Genomic DNA, 19,733 nt, shown 5'->3' on the forward strand with positions numbered 1-19,733 from the left:
CACCATCACCATCTCCTCCTCTCCTCTCTTCTCCTCCATCCTTTTCCTCCTCCTCTCGCTCCTTCTCCTCCTCCTTCTCCCCCACCCAGTTACCTGCGGTCTCACACTAGATCCTTCCTGTGTTAAATCAGAATCCCGCTGCAGTGAAGGTTAGACCATGGCATAGCAAGAGTTAGGGCTATTCCACAGGTGCCAAGGGCCTGGGGAATCCCGCTCCCTGATGCTTCTTGGCTGCCCAAGGTCCTTGCTATCTAGGGAACAAGAGCCACTCCACTGGGTTGCCCATCCTGCTTGTCAAGGCCCTGGCTGCAAGTGGGAGCTTGGGGGCTTGGAAAAGACCAGTCCACCTAGGAGACCGCATACACCGAAATGGGCAAAGTAACCACCAAAGAGCATTGTCAGCTTTCAGGGAGGGAGGTGCTATATATATTGGCTCACTCAAGCCATCAGGAGTCTGATTCCAAAGCGACTAAAAAAGTTTCCCAAAGTTTCCCAAAGCCATGCACAGTGAGTGTCCCGATGCACAGAGTCCTCACCCCACCCCCCTGCGTGCACACAGCCTTCCGGGCAGCCTACTCCGAGTCTCTGCAAACACTTTCCAGAACAAAACAGGCAGCTGGTGAAGGGACTGCCTTCCCGGACGCCCACCGACGCATTGGGGAAAAGTGAAGTGACAGCAAAGTGTGCTGATGTCGCTTTGCACCAAAGTCCCCAGAGCTGCACCTACCCTGAGGCCCGCATGGCACGGTGAGACTGCCGCTGCCCCGGCTTCCCGCAGGCGCTGCGCTCCGCTCCGCTCGCCCAGCTCAGTCCTTGGCTGCCCGGGACTCCGGAGAAAGCAGGCTGCTCCCTCCCGGCCGGCCTCGCGCCTGCCGCCCGCCCCGCTCTGACGTCAGGCGTCTTGGAGCTAGGGATATTTATGGCTAGGAGAGACTCTGGCTTTTCCCCTAGGTGCTGATCCGATGGCAGCAACTTGGGGTTTGATTTGCAGTTTTCACACTGGGAACTGAGGGGCGGGAGGAAGACAGCAGCTGGCGCACAACACAATGAGGGTCCCTGTTCCCCACTTTGGCATCCAGCCTTTCTTGGGGGCTCCCTCTGTTTGGAAGCATATCAGGGTCCAAGAGGCAGAAGTGGTCACCTGAGCAAGGGATTCCTCCCTCCTTCTTTGGTCAACTAGCAAAGGGCCTTGTGGGGAGCAACCTATCAGGTGGTACCCAGGGACCCTTCCCTGGCCAGTATATGCCTGAGAGGTGCTGGCAAGAGAGATCAGCCAGCAGCGCAGTGCAGTGCAGGCACTAATTAGAAGGCCTGCTCCACACCCTAATAACTTTCCCATTTCTTCTTTGGGAGTGCATTTTTTAAAAATGTATTTTTATTAAATTATGTTCCACACTCCTTGCCTCTTTGTACGCCTTTTCCAACTCAGAGCTGGCCAGTTCATCCTGCCCCATTGCTTATATGCATAGTTCAAGCGGGGTACAGTAGCTTGTTCATACTTTGAAAACTTGGACCTAGGGTTTTAAAACGTGGCCTTGTGGGGCCTTCTCTTTGACAGGACGGGAAGGGAAGTGGCAACCTGGAAATGGCACCAGTTCAGAGCAGCTGTCGCTACCATCTTTGGGTGCCTGTTTACCGTTGTGTGCATTGCTCATACCCAGGTGTCTCTCAGCAAGCAAATGATGGCCCCAGCTCACCAGTCAATCAGGCCTCCCACGTCTGTCTGTCTATATGCTAACCACCATTACTCTCTCACGATCCCTCTTTGGGTTTGTTTTATTTTTTTCAGGACAGTGTGTTGTTGTTGTTGTTGTTGTTGTTGTTTTAACTTTGTGTGTGCACATATGGAGGTCAGAGGACAATTCAAGTGAGCTGGCTCACTCTCCCTCCACCATGGAAGTTTCCAGCTGTGGCAGGAAGTAACTTCACCTGCGGAGCGATGCCACTGGCCCTTCATCCCTCTTTTCCAACGATTTGTTATCAATATCAGCCAGCAACATAGGAAGAGGTAAATACGTGCAATCTCTTATTATTGTAAAGAAAGGGGTCCCAGAAAATTATGTAGCTGAAAGAGATCTCTGACTGACTCTCGTTTACTGACCAGCCACAGTGAACCACCTCCTTTTGGAATCACCCCACAGGCCAACCTAACTGTGTCGTCAATAAGGAAGTGTGGAGTGGACTGAGCAAAAGCAGACCCTGCAGAGAGGAAGGGTCTCATTAGCACCAGCCACCTACAGAGGTTGTGTGCGTGTATCTGCAAGACAGGGACCACTGAGGAACGTCCAGACAAAGTGAGGAACGTGGTGAATTGAAAGAGGAGCTGATCTGCCAGCTGGCTGACATGATGGGTCAGCTGGTCAAGGTACTTATGGACAAACCCGAAGACCTGAGTTCAATTCCCAGGACCTACCTGGTGGAAAGAGAGTGCTAACTGCTACCAGTTATCTTCTGACTGCCACAGGCACATAGTTGCACATTCTGCATGTGCCTGCACACACAAAATCAGTCAATCAATCAACCAACCACCAAATAGGAAAATATAAAATTCTTACACACACACACACACACACACACACACACACACACACACACACACACAAATAAGTTAACAAAATAAAAAATTTAACTTATCTAAATAAAATTTAAAAACTTTTTAAAATTAAAAAAAACATGTGAGGCAGGGCTGGAATCTTTAGAGGTAGCAGGTGACAGATAGGGCAAGATTGGGCATGGAGAAGTCAGGCTGAGGAGCAACACATTGTTCCAGATGAGCAGTGGCAAGGAGGGGAGTGGGGTTTCTGCTTCACCAAACCCCTGGAAGTCTTGCTCTGGTTCTGTTGCTATGAGAAAAGGGCAAGAAAATCCTTGCGTTTGGTGCAGGTGCGTTTGGTGCGTTTGGTGCAGAGGCGATATTTTTGAGGCTAGTGGGATGGACAAGGTCATCTCTGTACCCCACCCCAATCCTAGCACCCCAAGTCCTGATGGAGGTCAGCCATCCTGAAGGGTTCCCATCTCCCAGGACTGTCCCCTGAACACACACTGAGTCTCTGAAACACACATACTGGGAACTTTCTCTCCCTCAGAGCAGGCAGCTCAGAACACCGCTTTCTTTGAAAGTGTGTGTATCACGAGTGGGAAGCAGGCTTCTCACCCTTCTCTTCGCTCCCTCATGGATCAGAGCTCTTTATCTGTACTTCGGGCTCCCAAGCAGCAGCTGGGAAAAGAGCATGTGATCTAAGCGTGGAAGACAATGAAGAGAACTCAGAAGTGATGCTGGAAGGCCCACCCCACTTGCTACTGCTTGGATATCAGTATAGCACAGGGACGTTATTTTATTTTTATTTTTTTATATTTATTTGTTTGTTTCTTTTTCAAGACAGGGCTTCTCTGTGTAACAGCTTTGGCTATCCTGGACTTGCTTTGTAGACCAGGCTGGCCTTGAACTCACAGAGATCCACCTGCCTCTGCCTCCTGAGTGCTGGGATTAAAGGCGTGCACCACCATGCCAGCAGTGGGAATGTTCTAAGGTCAGTGTTCCTGAAGATCTATATCTCCTGCCAAATGGCTGGGCTGCAACACGCTGCTATCTGTTCAAGCATTATTCTAGATGTTTCCATGGCAGTGGTTTGTGGATGAGATTAATATTTAAGCGGGTGGACTCTGAGGAAAGCAGACGATACCTCCTCATCTGATCTACGAAGGCCTTGATGACTCCAAGAGAACAATGATGGAACTCCTCCTCCCTCCTCCTCCTCCTCCTCCTCCTCCTCCTCCTCCTCCTCCTCCTCCTCCCACAGCCTTGCTGAGGCATGAGAGAATCCTGCGGGCAGACAGCCTTTGACCTTGGCTTACAACCACTTCAGCACTCTTCATCTTGCTGGCTAGCCATGCAGATGGGGACTCACAGTTGTATGAACCAATCCCTGCCTTTCCCTACCACTCTGTGGCTCCCTCTCTCTTTCTTCCTTTCTTTCCCTCTCTCTCCCTGCCTCTCTTGACCCCTCTCTATACCTCTCTCTTTGTCCCTTTTCCCCTCCCTGTCTCTCTCTCTCTCTCCCTCCTTCTATCTCTCTCCTGCCCTTCTTTCTTATCTCTCTTCCCTTCTCCTTCCCTCCTTGTCTCTCCTCTCTGCTCTCTTGTTCAGCCTGTTTCTGTGGAAGTTCTGGAACCGGTAAGGAGGAGAACCAGAAGAACAGTGATCCTCACCCAAGCCGCAGACCATTCCTCACTCCACTTCAAAGCATCGCTGTAAAGGTCGAATGATTCAAAACGGATAGAAAATCCCCTCCCCGCCTCAGCTGGATGTGAAAGCGCACACACCTGTGATTGCAGCTCCTCCAGAGGCTCAGGCAGGAGTATTGTGAGTCTAGCCTGGGCTCCATAGTGACTTCTCAGCTGGGGTGAGGGGGGAGAGAGTACAACAGGGAGAGGGAAGGGAGAATGGAGTCTCATACTTCACAAAGTTCTTCTGAGACTGAGATGGTGAATCACAGACTTTGCAGACCTTGGTCATTCCAGTCAGAACACAGCTGCTGCCCCACAGGCTGTGCTGAAGGCGGGCCTGAATTCTGATGCCTGGAGGCTATAGCTGAGTCTATAGAGTGCTTACCTAGCATGTATAAAGAAGCTGGGCCCAATGATGCATGCTTGTAATTTCAGCACTCTGGAAGTAGAGGCAGGAGGACCAGCAGACCAAGTCCAAGGTCATCCTCGGCTACACAGTGAGTCTGAAGCCAGCCTGGGGTGCATGAGACAGTCTTAAAAAGGAAAAAGAAAACAAAACAAAACAAACAAACCAAGGGCAAGATGGCATAGTGAATAAAGGCATTGTCACCAAGCCTGGTGAGCTGACTGATGACAGAACCCATGTGATAGAAAAAGAGCCAACTCATAAAATTGTCTTCTGACCCCCATGCATGTCACACATGTGTGCACACAAATACACACACACACATTTATTAATTAAAGGTAGGAAACATCTTCTTAAGGAATTGTGCTGATCCGCAGAGGCAGAAGCAGCATTTTGAGCTGGCCCTATTTAGCAAGCACCATTGCTCCTCAGCTGCTCTGACTCTGGGCCCATCTGCTTTCTCTCAGTGGTACTTGGGACTCTAATCTCCATTGGCCAGAACATAGTTCCACCTCTATTAGGTCCTAGTCATGTCCAGTGGTACAAATAGTGAGGAAAACCCCACAGCTATCCCAATTTGCTTACTGCAAAGCACCTTTCAGTGGGGGCACAAACAGGAGCAATGTCCCACCAGTTTGAAGATAATTTAGTCCTCTATTGGTGAGTATATAGCAAGAAGGTCTCAGAAATTAGTATTGGGGTAACTTGGTTTTTAACCCCTCTTCTGGTTCTTTTCCTTTAAAAAATATATATTGCATTCATTTATTTATCTATTTATTTATTTATCTCTGTTTATAGCAAGAATGTGCCATGACACACCATAGAGATCAAGGAAAATTTGTCAGTTCTCTCTTCCCACCATGTTGGACCTGAGGATTGAACACAGGCTTGACTGCAAATGTCTTTACCCACTAAGCCATCTCACCAGCCCCCATCTCAGGTTCTTGCAGCTGAGAGCATCACAGAAGCTATCTCCATAGGACAGACTATCTGGGGAGCAGGGGTTGGGTCCCTTGGTGCCAGGAGAGGACTAGATTTTAGAAGGTGCCCACATTACACATGGCTATGGTTCTGTTGTGCCCTCTGCTCTCTTTGCCTCTTTCCTTGTCTCCATCTCCCTCTCCCCTCCAGCAACTTTGTCCATTTGTTACTCAGCACAGAGAGGCTGCACTCAATATGATCACTTAATTTTCAAGGATCCTAACCTCCTGCTCTTTACAAACCTCTTTGCCCAGAGTTAAGAAACCTCCCCTGGCCAGACATGACCACACCAAATAGGCAGAGATTAGAAAATTGCTCCATGAAAGGCAGGCTCCCTCTGAGCGAAGAACTGAATTTCTGAGGCTCCTTCTCAGGTTGTTTGGAGCAGCTTGGAGGGTCAGCTCTACAGCTTTGCCTACGTCAAAGCCCTAAGTGTTTAACCACAAGACACACAATCCTGGGACATCGTGGCGGCAGTCCTTCCCCTCCTCCCCCACATCCAGACATGCCGTTTGTGTGTCGAATCTGGTATGTGTTCTCCCTCTAAGGCCAGTCAGGCAAACTTCGGGCCAGCGTATCACACCTGGCCAGATGTGGGGTGGAAAAATGACACAATGGGCAGAACACAGGAATGGGCAGGAATGCACTGAAATTCTTTCTTGACATCCCCTAGACAATCCATGAGCAGAATCCAAGGTCTCCAGGCTGGGGAAGGCCAAACCCACTTGTAGCTGGAGGTGTTTGTGTTATTCCTGGAACAGGAGTCTCCACCCACATGATCGTGTGCAGATTTTCAAGAGATTCCCGTTTTCAGTAGCTTAAAAGCCTTTTGAAAAATAATGATCTGCCTGTCTCAGGATAAAAATGAGTTTTATAATATTTAAAAGAAAGAAAGAAATCTGGGAAGGTGGCTCAGTGAGTGAAGTGTTTCCCAGCAGGCTTGAGAACCTGAGTTTGGGCTGCAGAGATCATTTTAAAATTAAAAAAATAAAAACAAAATTCAGGCACAAGTATGCTTGTAATCCCAGCACTGGATAGTAGAACCAGGAGGATCCCCAGGTCTCACTGTCCAGATAGCCTGGAAAACCAAATCGGCAAGTGTCAGGTTCATTGAGAGAGCCTCTCTCAAAACACAAGGCAGAGATGAACTGAGGAATGACAGACAAGCTGGCTTCTGGCTTGCACATGCCTGCACACACATGTGCATACATTCAAGCACACATAAACATGGACACCCACATGGACAAGAAACAAATCTTTCCAGATGACCCATATTGGAAGACAAAACAGGTAAAGTGTACATGTATGTGTGCCTGTGCACATGTGAGAGCATATCCCCCTCCCCCCCCCACACCTTTCTCCATTGAAAAATCGCTTGGGGGGTAATGACAATGTTCAAGTGCCTGTGACTTGGGATGGCATGGAATGTACATGTTCAACTAAATTGAGACTTCTGGATGACTAAGGACTTCCCAGGAGAAATGTGATATGTTTCACCTTTCCTTGGCCATATCTTTCAAGGTGAATGCTCTTTCAAATGATTTAGACTGGAGGGGTGGCTCCATGGTTAAAAGCACTTGCTGCTCTTGCAGAGAACCCATGTTCAAAGGGTGACATTATGATGCTAAGGCCCTATCATCTGTAACCCTGAGAAGGTAGCCACTGATTCCTCCTGTTCCCTTCTTTTGGAAGGTTCTCAGCAACCTGTGTCTTTCTGGCTGGGTTTTCACAGTCTCACAGATACAGAGGAAGAGAGTGCATGCCCCTGCAGTCCCCAGAGCATTCACAGCAGAAGCATCTGCCCACTGACCTCATCGTCTCTGTGTAAACTCTCCATAAATGCTGACTCTGTTTTGTCCGATGGGCTGAGGTCAGACTCATAAGCATCTCAATAGGAAGGCAATAGAAAGATCGAGGAAGCCCTTCTCTAATGTCTTCATTCCTTCAACTCTGTACAGTGTCAGCCACTGCAGTGAAGCCTAGAGATGGGTGTGAATAAGGTGGAGTTCCCATTCTTAAGGAGTTCACAGCTTCATGGGCAACACAACCAAGCTCTACCATGTTCAGGCTAAAACAGAAAAGGTACAAAGAGCCAGGCATGGTGCCATACTTCTATATTGTAGCACTTGGGAGGTAGAAACAGGAGAATCAGGAGCTCAAGGCTAGCCTCAACTACATACTGAGTTCCAAGCCTGCTTGAGCTACATGCCTAAGGAGCTGGAGAAGTAGTTTAATTAAATACTTCCAGTAGACCCTGATTCAATCCCCAGCACCCCAACACAACCATCCAGTTCCAGACTCCAGTTCCAGAGATATCTGATGCCCTCTTCTGGCTTCTGTGGGCACTGCAGGCACATGTTGCACATGCGTAGGAACAGATGTTTGCACAGGCAAAGCATATGTACACATAAAATAAAATAAAACTTATAAACAAATGAAACTTTCAAAAGTATTGTGCTTATTAAGCTAAAAAGAATAGAGTTGTGATGATGAGGAGGAAGAAGAGGGAGGAGGAGGAGGAGGAGGAAGAGGAGGAGAAAACACTTTCCCATCCTACTGGTACCAATAGGGCCAATGTTTCTAAAATATCTCTACAGAATGTAAATCCACTGATGCAGTTTACCAAAAGGGTTGCTTCATATTCAAATAAGTTGGATAAACCTTACATACCCTGCAAACATCCCCAGCCTGCCACTGAACCTCACAGTGCACATTAATACATGGAACGTTCCAGGGGTTAATACCACAGAGGGATCTGTCTGGGTGTGCTTAGCACAGTATTTCTCCAAGTTACTATCTCACTGGACCTATTTTCCACATAACACCCACCAACAACCATAACATTAAAAAACATTGTTTAGTCTGATGGGGACCAAAAAAAAGTCTCCAAAAATAAACACAAATGTAACAGGATACGTAACTGGAATCTCTAAGGAGGCAGCAGATCCACCAGATAAGATGTCCCAGAGGAACAGGGCAGTGAGAAGGGGCTTCTCAAAGGAGCCTATCCAGGAACCAGCTTCATGTCGTTTCAAGTCCCATCCTATGGAAAGTCTTTAAGATGTGGAGTGGGGAAAGAATGCTAGGCCAAATTTTCCCCCACCCTCACAACAAAGAGAGCTGCAGGTGACCCATTACCTCACTCAGTGGTCCCCAAGCTGGAAGGCATGGTCTGCCTAGAAACCGAGGAGCCAAGAGACACAGAAGATGAGTTGACTTTTGGTGAGTTAAAGGAGGATAGTTGCTTATCCATGAACTCGCCAGGACATTTTTCCTGAAGATCATCATACAATGCCTCATGAGGACAAAAATTAGGTATCACTTTCATGTCTTATCCAAGAGGACTGCATTGGAGGATTATTAGACCACTGTATCTATCAAGAGATGCTGAGCTGGGGACTATTGGGAGAACAACCTGAGTGGAAGGGAAGTGAAAGCAAAAGAACTCTTTGAAATCTTTGATGGCCCAGTCAGTCAAGTGAGGATCCTGAGTTTAATTACCGGTACCCACACATTAATTCTGGGTATGGTGGTGGGACACTGGAGATGAGGAGGCAAGAGGGTATTTAGGTCTTGCTAGCTTACAGCCTAGCATACCTGTCAGCTCCAGGTTCAGAGAGACCTTTTCTCAAAAAAAATAAGACAAGGAAAAATTGAGAAGACCTCTAACATTGACCTCTGGCATTCACATGAAAACATGGGCATTCTCACCTGCTCACATACCTAAACACACACCTGGACACACACCTAAATACACACACACACACACATCCAAACATATGCACACACATGGGACGTATTTGGACAAATTAGGTACCACTTTCATATCTTATCCAAGAGGAACTACATGGGAGAATTATTAGACCACTGTATTTATCAAGAGATGCTGAGCTGATAGACTGTGTCCCATGTGTGAGGGGGAAATGCAACCAATATAAGTTATTTTGAGTCTTCTCATATTCTGACCTTAGCAGACTAATTTAAAAATCAGTTGGTCTAAAAATGAAAAGAAGACTGTGTTCAAAGAAATAAAGAGAGGACAGCAATGACTTAGCAAATGGAAATTGCCTACTAAGATGCAAAAATTATAAGAAATAGAGCCAAGTGAAAAAGGAAAAATAATTTAAGAGGCTCATCAGAACCATCAAGATGGCAGAAGAAATAATTAAAACTTAAATATGGACCAGTAAGAATTACCAAGAAACAGAGAGAAAGGTAAACCCCCATATACTTATTAATAGTATAAACTAACCCAAAACTCATATTGTAGGCATCCCAGAAGGACCAGATAGAGACAGGGAGAGGAAACAAAACTGAAGACAAAGCAGTATAAAATGTCCCAAGATGAAAATTTATAATAATCCAATCTAATCCCACGGATTTGAGAAGCTCAGAAGGCTGTAAGTTGGATAAACATAAAGAAATTCAGACTTAAGGCTGGCCAGGGTGGCACTCACTTTAAATCCTAGCACTCTGGAGTCAGAGACACATGGATTTCTGAGAGTTTGAAGCTAGGATACTCTACACAGTGAGTTCCAAGAGCTAGGGCTGCAGTGAGACTTTGTCCAAGAAGAGGAAGAGGAAGAAAAGGAGAAGGAAGAGAAAAGAAATTCACACCTAAACAGAGAAAAAATTTTAAACAACCAAAGCAAAAAATAAGTAAAATTTTCATTACAAAACAAAAGCTTCTGTTGAATTAGCTGTTAACATCTCTCCCAAGATAATGGTGAACAGGATATAGTGAAATAAAATAATGTGGTCAATAAGATAAAAAAAAAAACAAATTGTGAACTAGTGATTTTACATTCAACAGAACATTCTTCAAATACTTAAGCAAAAGCTCCCAACTATAGTTCACAAAAAATTTAAAGAAACCAGACTGAGTCCCATAAAAATTTATTTAACATACAAAGAAAAAAATCTAAAGAGGAACAAGAAAAAATAACAGAATGGCAATCACAAATACAACTACAGAAATAGTGTATTATATATAAATTGTCTAAGAAATAAAGTAAAAAGACAAAGATTATCAGGCTGGATTTTAAAAGAAAGAATTAATTATATGATGCCTCTCCAAGAAACACCTCTTGATTCAAAGACACAGATAACTTGAGAGCCAAAGGATGGAGAAAGATATGCCAGGCAATCTACATTCAAAATCGAACTGGAGTGGCTACAATTAGTATGAAGCAAAATAGGCTTTAGAACTAGAAATACTATGAGAGCCTAGTGTATTCTATAAAAATAAAAATGATCAATAGATCAGGAACCATAACACTAAGAGAGCCCAAACCCATAAAGCAAAAAATGACAGAACTGAGAGGAGAAATGCCAAAGTTCAACAATGAAATTCTAGTGTTCCAGTTTCAATAATTGCTGAAATTATTAGACAGTAAAGATGTAAGGATACAGAAGATTTGAAGGGCTCTACCAACCTGCTTCACATAGCACACCATATGTGTGTGTGTGTGTGTGTGTGTGTGCGCGCGCGGGCGCACATGCGCGCGCATGTATGTGGTGTTCATAACACTTCAGTGGCCTAAATGTGTCTCCTCCAAAACTGAAGTATTATCAATGTGATAGTATTAAAAGGTAGGAATTTTGGTGGGTGCCTAGGGCATTAGGACCATGCACTTCAAAAACAACTTGAAGAAAATACATCGAATGATTTTATACAAGGAAATTATGAGTATGTGAAGAGATAGATATGGTTACCTGCATTTAAATATTATATAACATATTAATATCAAAATTTGACATAGTGCTTCATAACTGTGTAACTTTGTACCTCAAAGAAGTTAAAGATGCTGTGGACATAAAATAAAATAGATAGACAAGTCACATACAGAGAAAACTATTTGCCAAATTATGTATGTGATAAAGAATTGGTCTCCAAGAGTGATAAAGAGCTCCTACAATGTAAACTCAGCCCAATTTAAAAAAACAGATAAAATGTTCAAATAGGGCTGGGGTGAAGGCACAGTGGGTAAAATGCTTGCCTCAAAAGCCTGAGGACCTGAGCTTGATTAAACCATCTGATACAGTCATCAAAACTGCAAACTTTTCTACAAAAGAAGACACAAAGTTATTTTTGAATCCATCATCTTCCACTTGGGCCGTACAAATGGAATGGTGAGGGTGCTGGTTAATTTTTGTCAGCTGCATACAAACAAGAATCACCTGAAGAAGAGTCTCCATCAGATTGGCCTTATGTAAGCCAGTCTGGGCAAGTGTTTTCTAAATTAAAGATTACTGTGGGAAATCCCAGCGCACTGGTCTGGTGGGCCTAGCTTGTATAGGAAAACAAACCAGTAACCGGTGGTTTCTCCATGGACTTTGGTTTAGTTCCTGTCTCCGAGTTTCTGCCATGAGTTCCTGCCTTGGCTTCCCCTAATGTTTGACGGTAACCTATGAGTCAAACAAACCCTTTCCTGCCCTAGTTTCTTCTGGTCAGAGTTTCATCACAGCAACAGAAGTCAAACAATGACCACGTGGAAAACTTCAATACTAAATTAACTGCTCTTAACACATCTTAGAAGGTTGAGTGAAATGGGAAAAATAGAAGAAAAGAGAAATATGTAAATGTGATTGTAGGAAAGTGAGAAATACTCTTAGTTCTTTCTGGAACCAGCCAAGTGATCCTGCCAGGAATGTACAGCTATGTTCTTCTCTGCCTTTGCAATCATGCAGTGTTTCCTTTGCCAGGTGACCAGCTTCTCCATCTGATGAAATGACCTAACTTTTGTTCCCACAGGATAAGACCCACCAGCAGTCCAGCCAATATGGGTTGTCATAGTTGATCATGAACTTTTATGTATGGATGCTACTAGGGATTGAACCTGGGGCCTCACATATTGGGTGAGTTTGGTAATTTGCAACTGAACTATATCCCCTGCCTTTTTTTTTTTAAAGCTTGAGACATGATCTCACAGAACTACCCAGGCTGTCCTAGAACTTTGCTCTGTAGCCCAAGCAAGCCTTGAACTTGCAATCATTCTCAAGTAACTGCAAAGATATGTCTGTGCCACCAGGTTCAACTTTACAGGTGACTGTTCTCACAGGGCATTGTACTACCAAGAAGTACCTCAAAGAACCCCTGTGTTACAGATGTTCTTTGCATTCTTCTTTTCTCCCCTCATTGAACAGGAAGTAGAAACCAACTTCCCACAACACCATTGGTCACCTCAGGTGACAGAGTGACCATTTCTTTGCCTATTGGATCTTGAGGTTAAGAATATGGGAAGCACAGATGGTAGCTGGGTTTCTGCTTTAACACAATGAGCGTGGTGGTTGGTGCTGTGGTGATTATTTTAATTGGGTCTAGAATCAACTAGGAGACAAAAGTCTGGGCACATCTATGAGGGGGTTTCTAGATTTGGTTAATTGATGTGGAAATAGCCACATCTAGGTTAGACCACCTCATACTGTGTAGGCAAGACCACCCCATACTGAGTAGGCAAGACCATCCCATACTGTGTAAGCAAGACCATCCCATACTGTGTAGGCAAGACCATCCCATACTGGATTTCTAGATTTGGTTAATTGATGTGGAAATACCCACATCAAGGTTAGACCACCCCATACTGTGTAGGCAAGACCATCCCAGACTGAGTAGGCAAGACCATCCCATACTGTGTAGGCAAGACCATCCCATACTGTGTAGGCAAGACCATCCCATACTGTGTAGGCAAGACCATCCCATACTTTGTAGGCAAGACCATTCCATACTGTGAAGCAAGGCCCAGATTCAGTAAAAAGAGAAACTGAGTTAAGCACCAGCATCTATCTCTTTTTGCTTCTTGACTATAGATGCCACGTAACTAGTTGCTTTCTGCTCTTATCCCACCAGGAGAAATTGTACCCTCAAACTGTGAACCAGAATTAAGATGCCTGTGTTAATTTCATCAGCTATTTTCTCACAACCATGAGAAACATTATGACCCTTGATTCCTGACTGTGAGAAACAGAATGCATTCTCCAGAGAATCAGAAATCCAGGGTGAGTACCAACATGGGAGAGCTTTGTGATGGGACTTGACTCCCACAATTACAGATGATGCGAGTCCCAGTCTGTCCTCTGCAACCTGGAGCTCCAGGCAAGTTGATGCTGGGACTCAGCCTGAGGCTGATGGATAGAGAGCCAGAGGTCTGCGGCAGTGCGTGTTAGGGTCTGAAGATGAGGGAACCAGGGTCTCTGAAGCCAATGCAGAAGGACAGGAGGACATGGTGTCCTGGTTCAAGAGAGAAAAGGGTGAATCCTTCTCACCACTTTTAGAAGTTCTATTACTGTCCTAAATGGATTGAACGATTTGCCCGGCCACAGCAATGAGGGTGGGCCCTCTTTACCCAATCTCTTGATTCAAATGATAATCTCTTCCAGAAATACACTCACAGACACACCCAGAGAAAAATGAAAAGGAAGGGTGTCCTGTTGAAACAGCTATTAAGAGACAGTGACAACAAGCCCTAAATAAACACAAGGCCTTTGGAACAAGGCCTGTGAGACCACCTAGGACACACATGCATGATGCTAGCCCTGGGGATGGGTAGGAATGTGGTCTTAATACCTGAGTCTCTTGTTCATGGCATTTACTTGTGCCTTAGAACTTTCTGGAACCCAACTACATGTGTGACACTCCGAGTTGATTAAAAAAGGGAGGGCAGATGTGTTTAGTTTTATGGTTTAATCTTGATGATAGCCCATTTAATTTTCATAGTGACCTTGAGGATCATGGTAAAATGTCCAGATTCCACTCGGGCCCAAGGGACAAGTCACAGCCACTTCTCAAAGTAGATGCTGACGCAAACAGTAGTCTTACCTCAAAGGGAATAAACACTTATTTCCGAGCTAAATGTGAGGGACCATGGTCCAGGAACACAAATTTATGTTGCCTTGAGTAATATCTTCTAATATACAAATAGTTATATGAAATTATTATAGTTACTGTGTAAAAAAAAAAGGTCATAATCAAGGCACTACTCAAATCCCCTGGTGGGTAGGTAAGAGTATTTGTTGCTTTTCTGTTGCTGTGATAAAATACTATGACCAAAGTGTTGGAGTAGAGTTTGGTGCTTTGTATTTGTTAATTGCTTAACACCGCCCGCCCCCCCCCAACTGAGATTCTTGCTGCACACTGTCAGGTACCCCCAAACACTGCTGTTTAACCTTGCCTCCCTGTTTGACTAATAAAGAAAGCCGCTACCTGGGCAGAGCCTGAGGAACATAGGTGTGGTGAAGGTTCATGGGATTCTGGGGACAGAGAGACTCTTGGGAAAGAGGAAGGAAGAGCATCGATATGGCCCAGGAAAGAGCCATGTGGGCCCCTAAGGGAACTTTGAAGTTCCACATGGGAAGAAATGGCCCCAAATGAGCAACCTTATAAGTACTTTGGGGTTGTGGATGGGAAGTAGCCTAAATAGAAATAATTAAAAGCAGATGGCATGGGATAGAGGCTGGGATGTAAATGAGGATAGTTTAGGAGGTAATACCTGCCTTGCCCCAGGTGAATATAGGCTATTTCAAAAATACATCAAGTGTCTGTGTCTTTATTGGTTATTAAAAGTGGGTTAGAGCCAGGCATGGTGGTGCATGCCTTTAATCCCAGCACTTGGGAGGCAGAGGCTGGCGGATTGCTGTGAGTTTGAGGCCAGCCTGGTCTACAAAGCTAGTCCAGGACAGCCAGGGCTACACAGAGAAACCCTATCTCAAAAAACCAAAAAAAAAGCATATTAGATAATACCACCATAATCATGATAAGCCTAATAATAGACATTTAAAAGGCAATACCATTAAATTAACAGCAACACCAGAACAACTTGAGAAAGAAAGGGTTTATCTTGCCTTGTGGTCCAGAAGGATGCCTATCATGGTGGGTACACATGGCAGCAAGAAGCCAGCATGGTGGCAGGAACAGGAAGCTGAGATATCACATCTTTACCTACAGACATGATACAAACTGGAAGTAGGAAGAAGCTATGAACTCCCGAAGCCTGCCCCTAGCAACATACTTCCTCCAGCAAGGCTACTTTTCCTAAACACTCCCCAAAAGCACCACCAGTAGGGACTAAGCATTCAAATGCCCAAGGCTGTGGTGGACTATGCAGGCTACTTCTATGTCAACTTGATGCAAGCTAAGGGCCATTTGGGAAGAAGAACTCTAAACTGAGAAAATGCCTCTGTAAGATCAGGTTGTGGGAAAGCTTGTAGGTAATTTTCTTAGTAGGTGATTGACATGAGAGGGCACAGACCTTTGTGGGTGCTGAGATGGTGATCCTGGGTACAACAAGAAAGCAGGCTAGAGCCAGGCGTGGTGGCACACACCTTTAATCCCAGCACTCAGAAGGCAGAGGCAGGTGGATTACTGTGAGTTCAAGGCCAGCCTGGTATACAAAGTGAGCCCAGGACAGCCAAGACTACACAGAGAAACCCTGTCTCTAAAAGCCAAAAAAACAAGAAAAAAATTTAAAAAAGAAAGAAAAGCAGGCAAGCAAGCAGTCTTAGCAAGCCATGAGGAACATTCCAGTAAGCAGCACCCCTCCCTGGCCTCTGTATTAGCTCCTTCCTCTGGGTTCCTGCCCATGGAGAGACATGATCAGGACATGTAAACTGAGACAAACCCTTTCCTCCTCAGGTTAATTTTGGTCATGGTATTTTATCACAGCAATAGAAACACAACTAAGCCAGGGCCATTTGTCATTTAAACCACTACAGTAAGTTAGAGCAGAGCAGGGCAATCTCTGCCACAGATTTGAGATGCTATCTGGTAACATTTTTAACTTTTGAGTTGGTGAAGGCTAGGATCTGCTAAGTTAATATATTCCAAAAGATTGCAATGCTAGTGACAAAGACATCAAGTCAGATGTAGAGGTGGGCAGTAAACAACTAGTAAGAGGCATGAAGATGGCCTGGGAGGTTTCTGGATAGGCAGCATCCAATTCTCTACAATCATGAAGTTCTGACCAATCAATCAGCCAGCCTTGGAAAATAGCATAGATGTGGCTCCCTCCCCCCCCCAAGAGCCTCTGTTCATAGACAGTTGTTATCACTATAGGTGACATACCTTTGGTTAATGTCCTAATGGTTTATGATGTGACCCACATATTGAGGTTCATCCAAGGCCCCACCCAGAATCCAAGATGCCACAGGTGCTCTTGTACCACTGGCTATAGTGGGTTATAGTTTCTGGGAAAACAAATTCACATAGCACTTTATATATTTGCTCTAAATCCTATTCAAAACTACACATAAAGGGACTGAGAATTACACCATTGAACACAGACCAGCCATGTGGATGCCCACGAACCAGAACATACCAGAAACTGTGAGGAGATTCTTGTGATTGCATTGTCTCTGGAGAAGCATCACCCTAGGAGCTTGTTCTGTAGATGTTTGGTGGGAAGCCCTGGGTTCCTTGACTAGACAGGCTAAGATGCTAAGCCTCGAAGGTGGCCCAGGACTGCAGCAAAGGCTGGGCACTTCAGAATCAGAATGGAAATCCCTGGTCTTGAATGTCAGCCCCATGCCTCTTGACTTCAGAGGATACAATATTAACTACTGATTAACCATGCCTATAGCTATGATAGTAACCCAGTAGTTATAACCTCCTAATGTTGGTGCAAAGCTCCATGTGAAAAACATGGAGCTGTCAGAGCACAAAAGTGAGGGTCTACTAAGGAAGACCAGTGCTCACAGTCAGATGGACCATAAAATCTACTCCACCAGTATAAAGAGATCACGAGTGAGAGCATCACTCAGTTGCCTGTGGAGGTTGGCTCTCCAGGTATAGGAACAACATATCTAGAATGTGTTCCTCCTAGTTGAGATGGCATGTGCAAGTCACATACCTCCTTGGGATCTCTGCTGTCACTGGCAGAGTCCAGTTGAGCCCCAGGACTCCTAAGTACACTAGTGATCAGCAGATTAAGTCTTGGCTGTAAGTCCTATCTGCCGTGAGGTCGTGTTTTGCCTCTTTGCAGCCAGAAGAGCCTACCACTACTTGGAAGAGAGAGTACTGGCTCCAGAAATGGATCTGACAAAGACTATTTAGACAGGGGTGTTCTTGTGCTTGGTGCTTGTGCTGAGTAAAGTGTTTGCTGTGCACGCACAGAGACCTGAGTTCAATTGCCTAAACCCATGTTTTTGGAAGACAGTATAGTAACACATGCTTATAATGCCATCACTGGAAAGGCAAGGCTGCCCAGATCTCTGGGCCTTGTTGGTCAGCTAGCCCACTTCCTCTGCAAGTTCCAGGCCACTGAGAGAACCTATCTCTAGAAACAAAGTAGATGGCTCCTGAGGAAACATACCTAAGGGTGACCTTATACCTCCATGTACATGTACAAACAGGATGCAAAAAACAAATGCTTGAGCATGCACGTGCACATGTACACACACACACACACACACACACACACACACACACACACACACACACACAGATGTTTACCAGCATTTTCTAAAACACTGACAGAGGTTCTCACATAGACAACTGAGCTATTTATATGAAGAGTGGGTGGATTTTAAGACAAACAGACTAATGAGGTAGATGTTAACATGGCCGCAAAAGCAAAACAACTCAATTTAACTCAACACCAAGCTTGGTGATGGACTGGAAGGGAATCACAGTGGTCCTTCCATTTCTCACACCCTGGGATCTTGGCTTCCCATCCTACAGGACTCTCACTGAGCCTTGGAGAAGGAGCCTTGGGAGGGCGTCTGCCCTGGAGCCAGGGGTGGGGACAATGAGATCCCCTCTTTCCATTCTCCAGGCCCTAAACTAAGAGCAAAGACACCACAGACACTTAAGAAAATTAGGGAATAATTTAAAACAAATGTATTCTGGAGTCCACAATAAATAGGACTTGGCTCAATGCACAGCATATTGAGAATATTCTCCTACTTTTCACTGGAAAGAGACTACCTCTTATTTGAACACACCAGGGATCCCTGGGGATCCTAGCACCCTTCCCCCTACACACATACACACACACACACACACACACACACACACACACACACACACACACACACATCCCTGCAGAGCCTCTTGGATTTTTATTTTCTCTTCAAAGTAAGACTTAGCCTGTTGACACTGCTCTTGAACACCAAATCCCTGCTGCACCAGAAGATCCAAGGCAGCAGTAGCATCATTTTCTTGTTTTTTTCTGCAGTGCTGGGAACTGAACTAGGGCCTCCTGCAAGCTGTGCAAGTTCTCTAGCACTGAGCTACAGCCCAGCCTGAAAAGGCTACATATCATTCATGTACAAGAAGCCCAGAGTTAAGCGCCCAAGGCTGTGACTGTTGACAGTGTGGGGATATAGCTAGAAGACACCAAACACAAAGCACTCTGCTGGAACTTCCAGAAAGAAGACAGTGACCTTGAGCTGTTATCAGGTGAGCAATGAAAAGAGAATGTACCTTCACCTACTATGCATGGACTGGTTCTCATTTATTGCCTTGTACAAAATATTCAGAATGGTCACTATGTGCCAGGGACTATTGTAGGTGTTAAGTGTAGGGTAACAAGGCCACTATGATCACATGCTTGGAAACCTTACAGTCTCATAAGATGACAGATAAGAAGTAAACAAATAAGGAGCTGGGGAGATGGTTCGGTTGCCAAAGTGCTTGTTACCCAGCTGGCGAATTTCAAGTGTCTACTTGGCACAACTTAGAACTACCTGGGAAGAGACTCTTATTGAGGAGTTATCTGGATCAGGTTGGCCTGGGTGCATGTCTACAGGGAACTTTCTTGATTCTTAATTGGTGTAGGCGGACCCAGCCCACTGTAGGTGGCATCATTCCCTAGGCTGGGCCTTGAACTATATAAATATGAAGCCATCAAGCAAGGGTGTCTTTATTCTCTCTCTGCTCTTGATTGGATGGGATGTGACTGGCTACTTAGTTCCTGCCTTGACGTCCCTAAACTAATGGGCTGTAACTTGGAATTGTAAATAAGATGAGTCCTTCCCTCACTATTCTGCTTCTGTTTAGGGCATTTTAATCTCAGCAACCGAAATGAGAAGAGGATACCATGCAAGCCTGAGGGCCTGAGTTCTGTCCCAGCACTCACATAAAAGCCACATGCAGCAGCCATGCACTTTATAATCCCAGTGATGG

General features: G+C 45.2%; 1 protein-coding gene and 1 long non-coding RNA gene across 3 annotated transcripts in view; one reads left to right on the forward strand and one right to left on the reverse strand.

Moving 5' to 3' along the window:
* The window catches only part of DAAM2 (dishevelled associated activator of morphogenesis 2), a 111,451-nt gene extending 110,570 nt beyond the window's left edge, over window positions 1-881 (reverse strand). For both annotated transcript variants that reach the window (XM_084753669.1, XM_084753665.1), the window contains exon 1: window positions 728-881. The gene's annotated coding sequence lies outside the window, so the exon portion shown is untranslated. The remainder of the gene's footprint in view (window positions 1-727) is intronic.
* An 11,497-nt stretch (window positions 882-12,378) lies between these two features.
* LOC311581280 lies at window positions 12,379-18,994 on the forward strand. Its single transcript, XR_014773734.1, has 3 exons — window positions 12,379-12,472; window positions 13,464-13,612; window positions 18,784-18,994. It is a non-coding gene; the product is annotated as an uncharacterized lncRNA (long non-coding RNA).
* The last annotated feature ends 739 nt before the right edge of the window (window positions 18,995-19,733 follow it).

The sequence above is a fragment of the Acomys minous genome (genome assembly GCF_964271855.1).
Source record: "Acomys minous genome assembly, chromosome: 13".
In the NCBI taxonomy this organism is placed as follows: Eukaryota; Metazoa; Chordata; class Mammalia; order Rodentia; family Muridae; genus Acomys; species Acomys minous.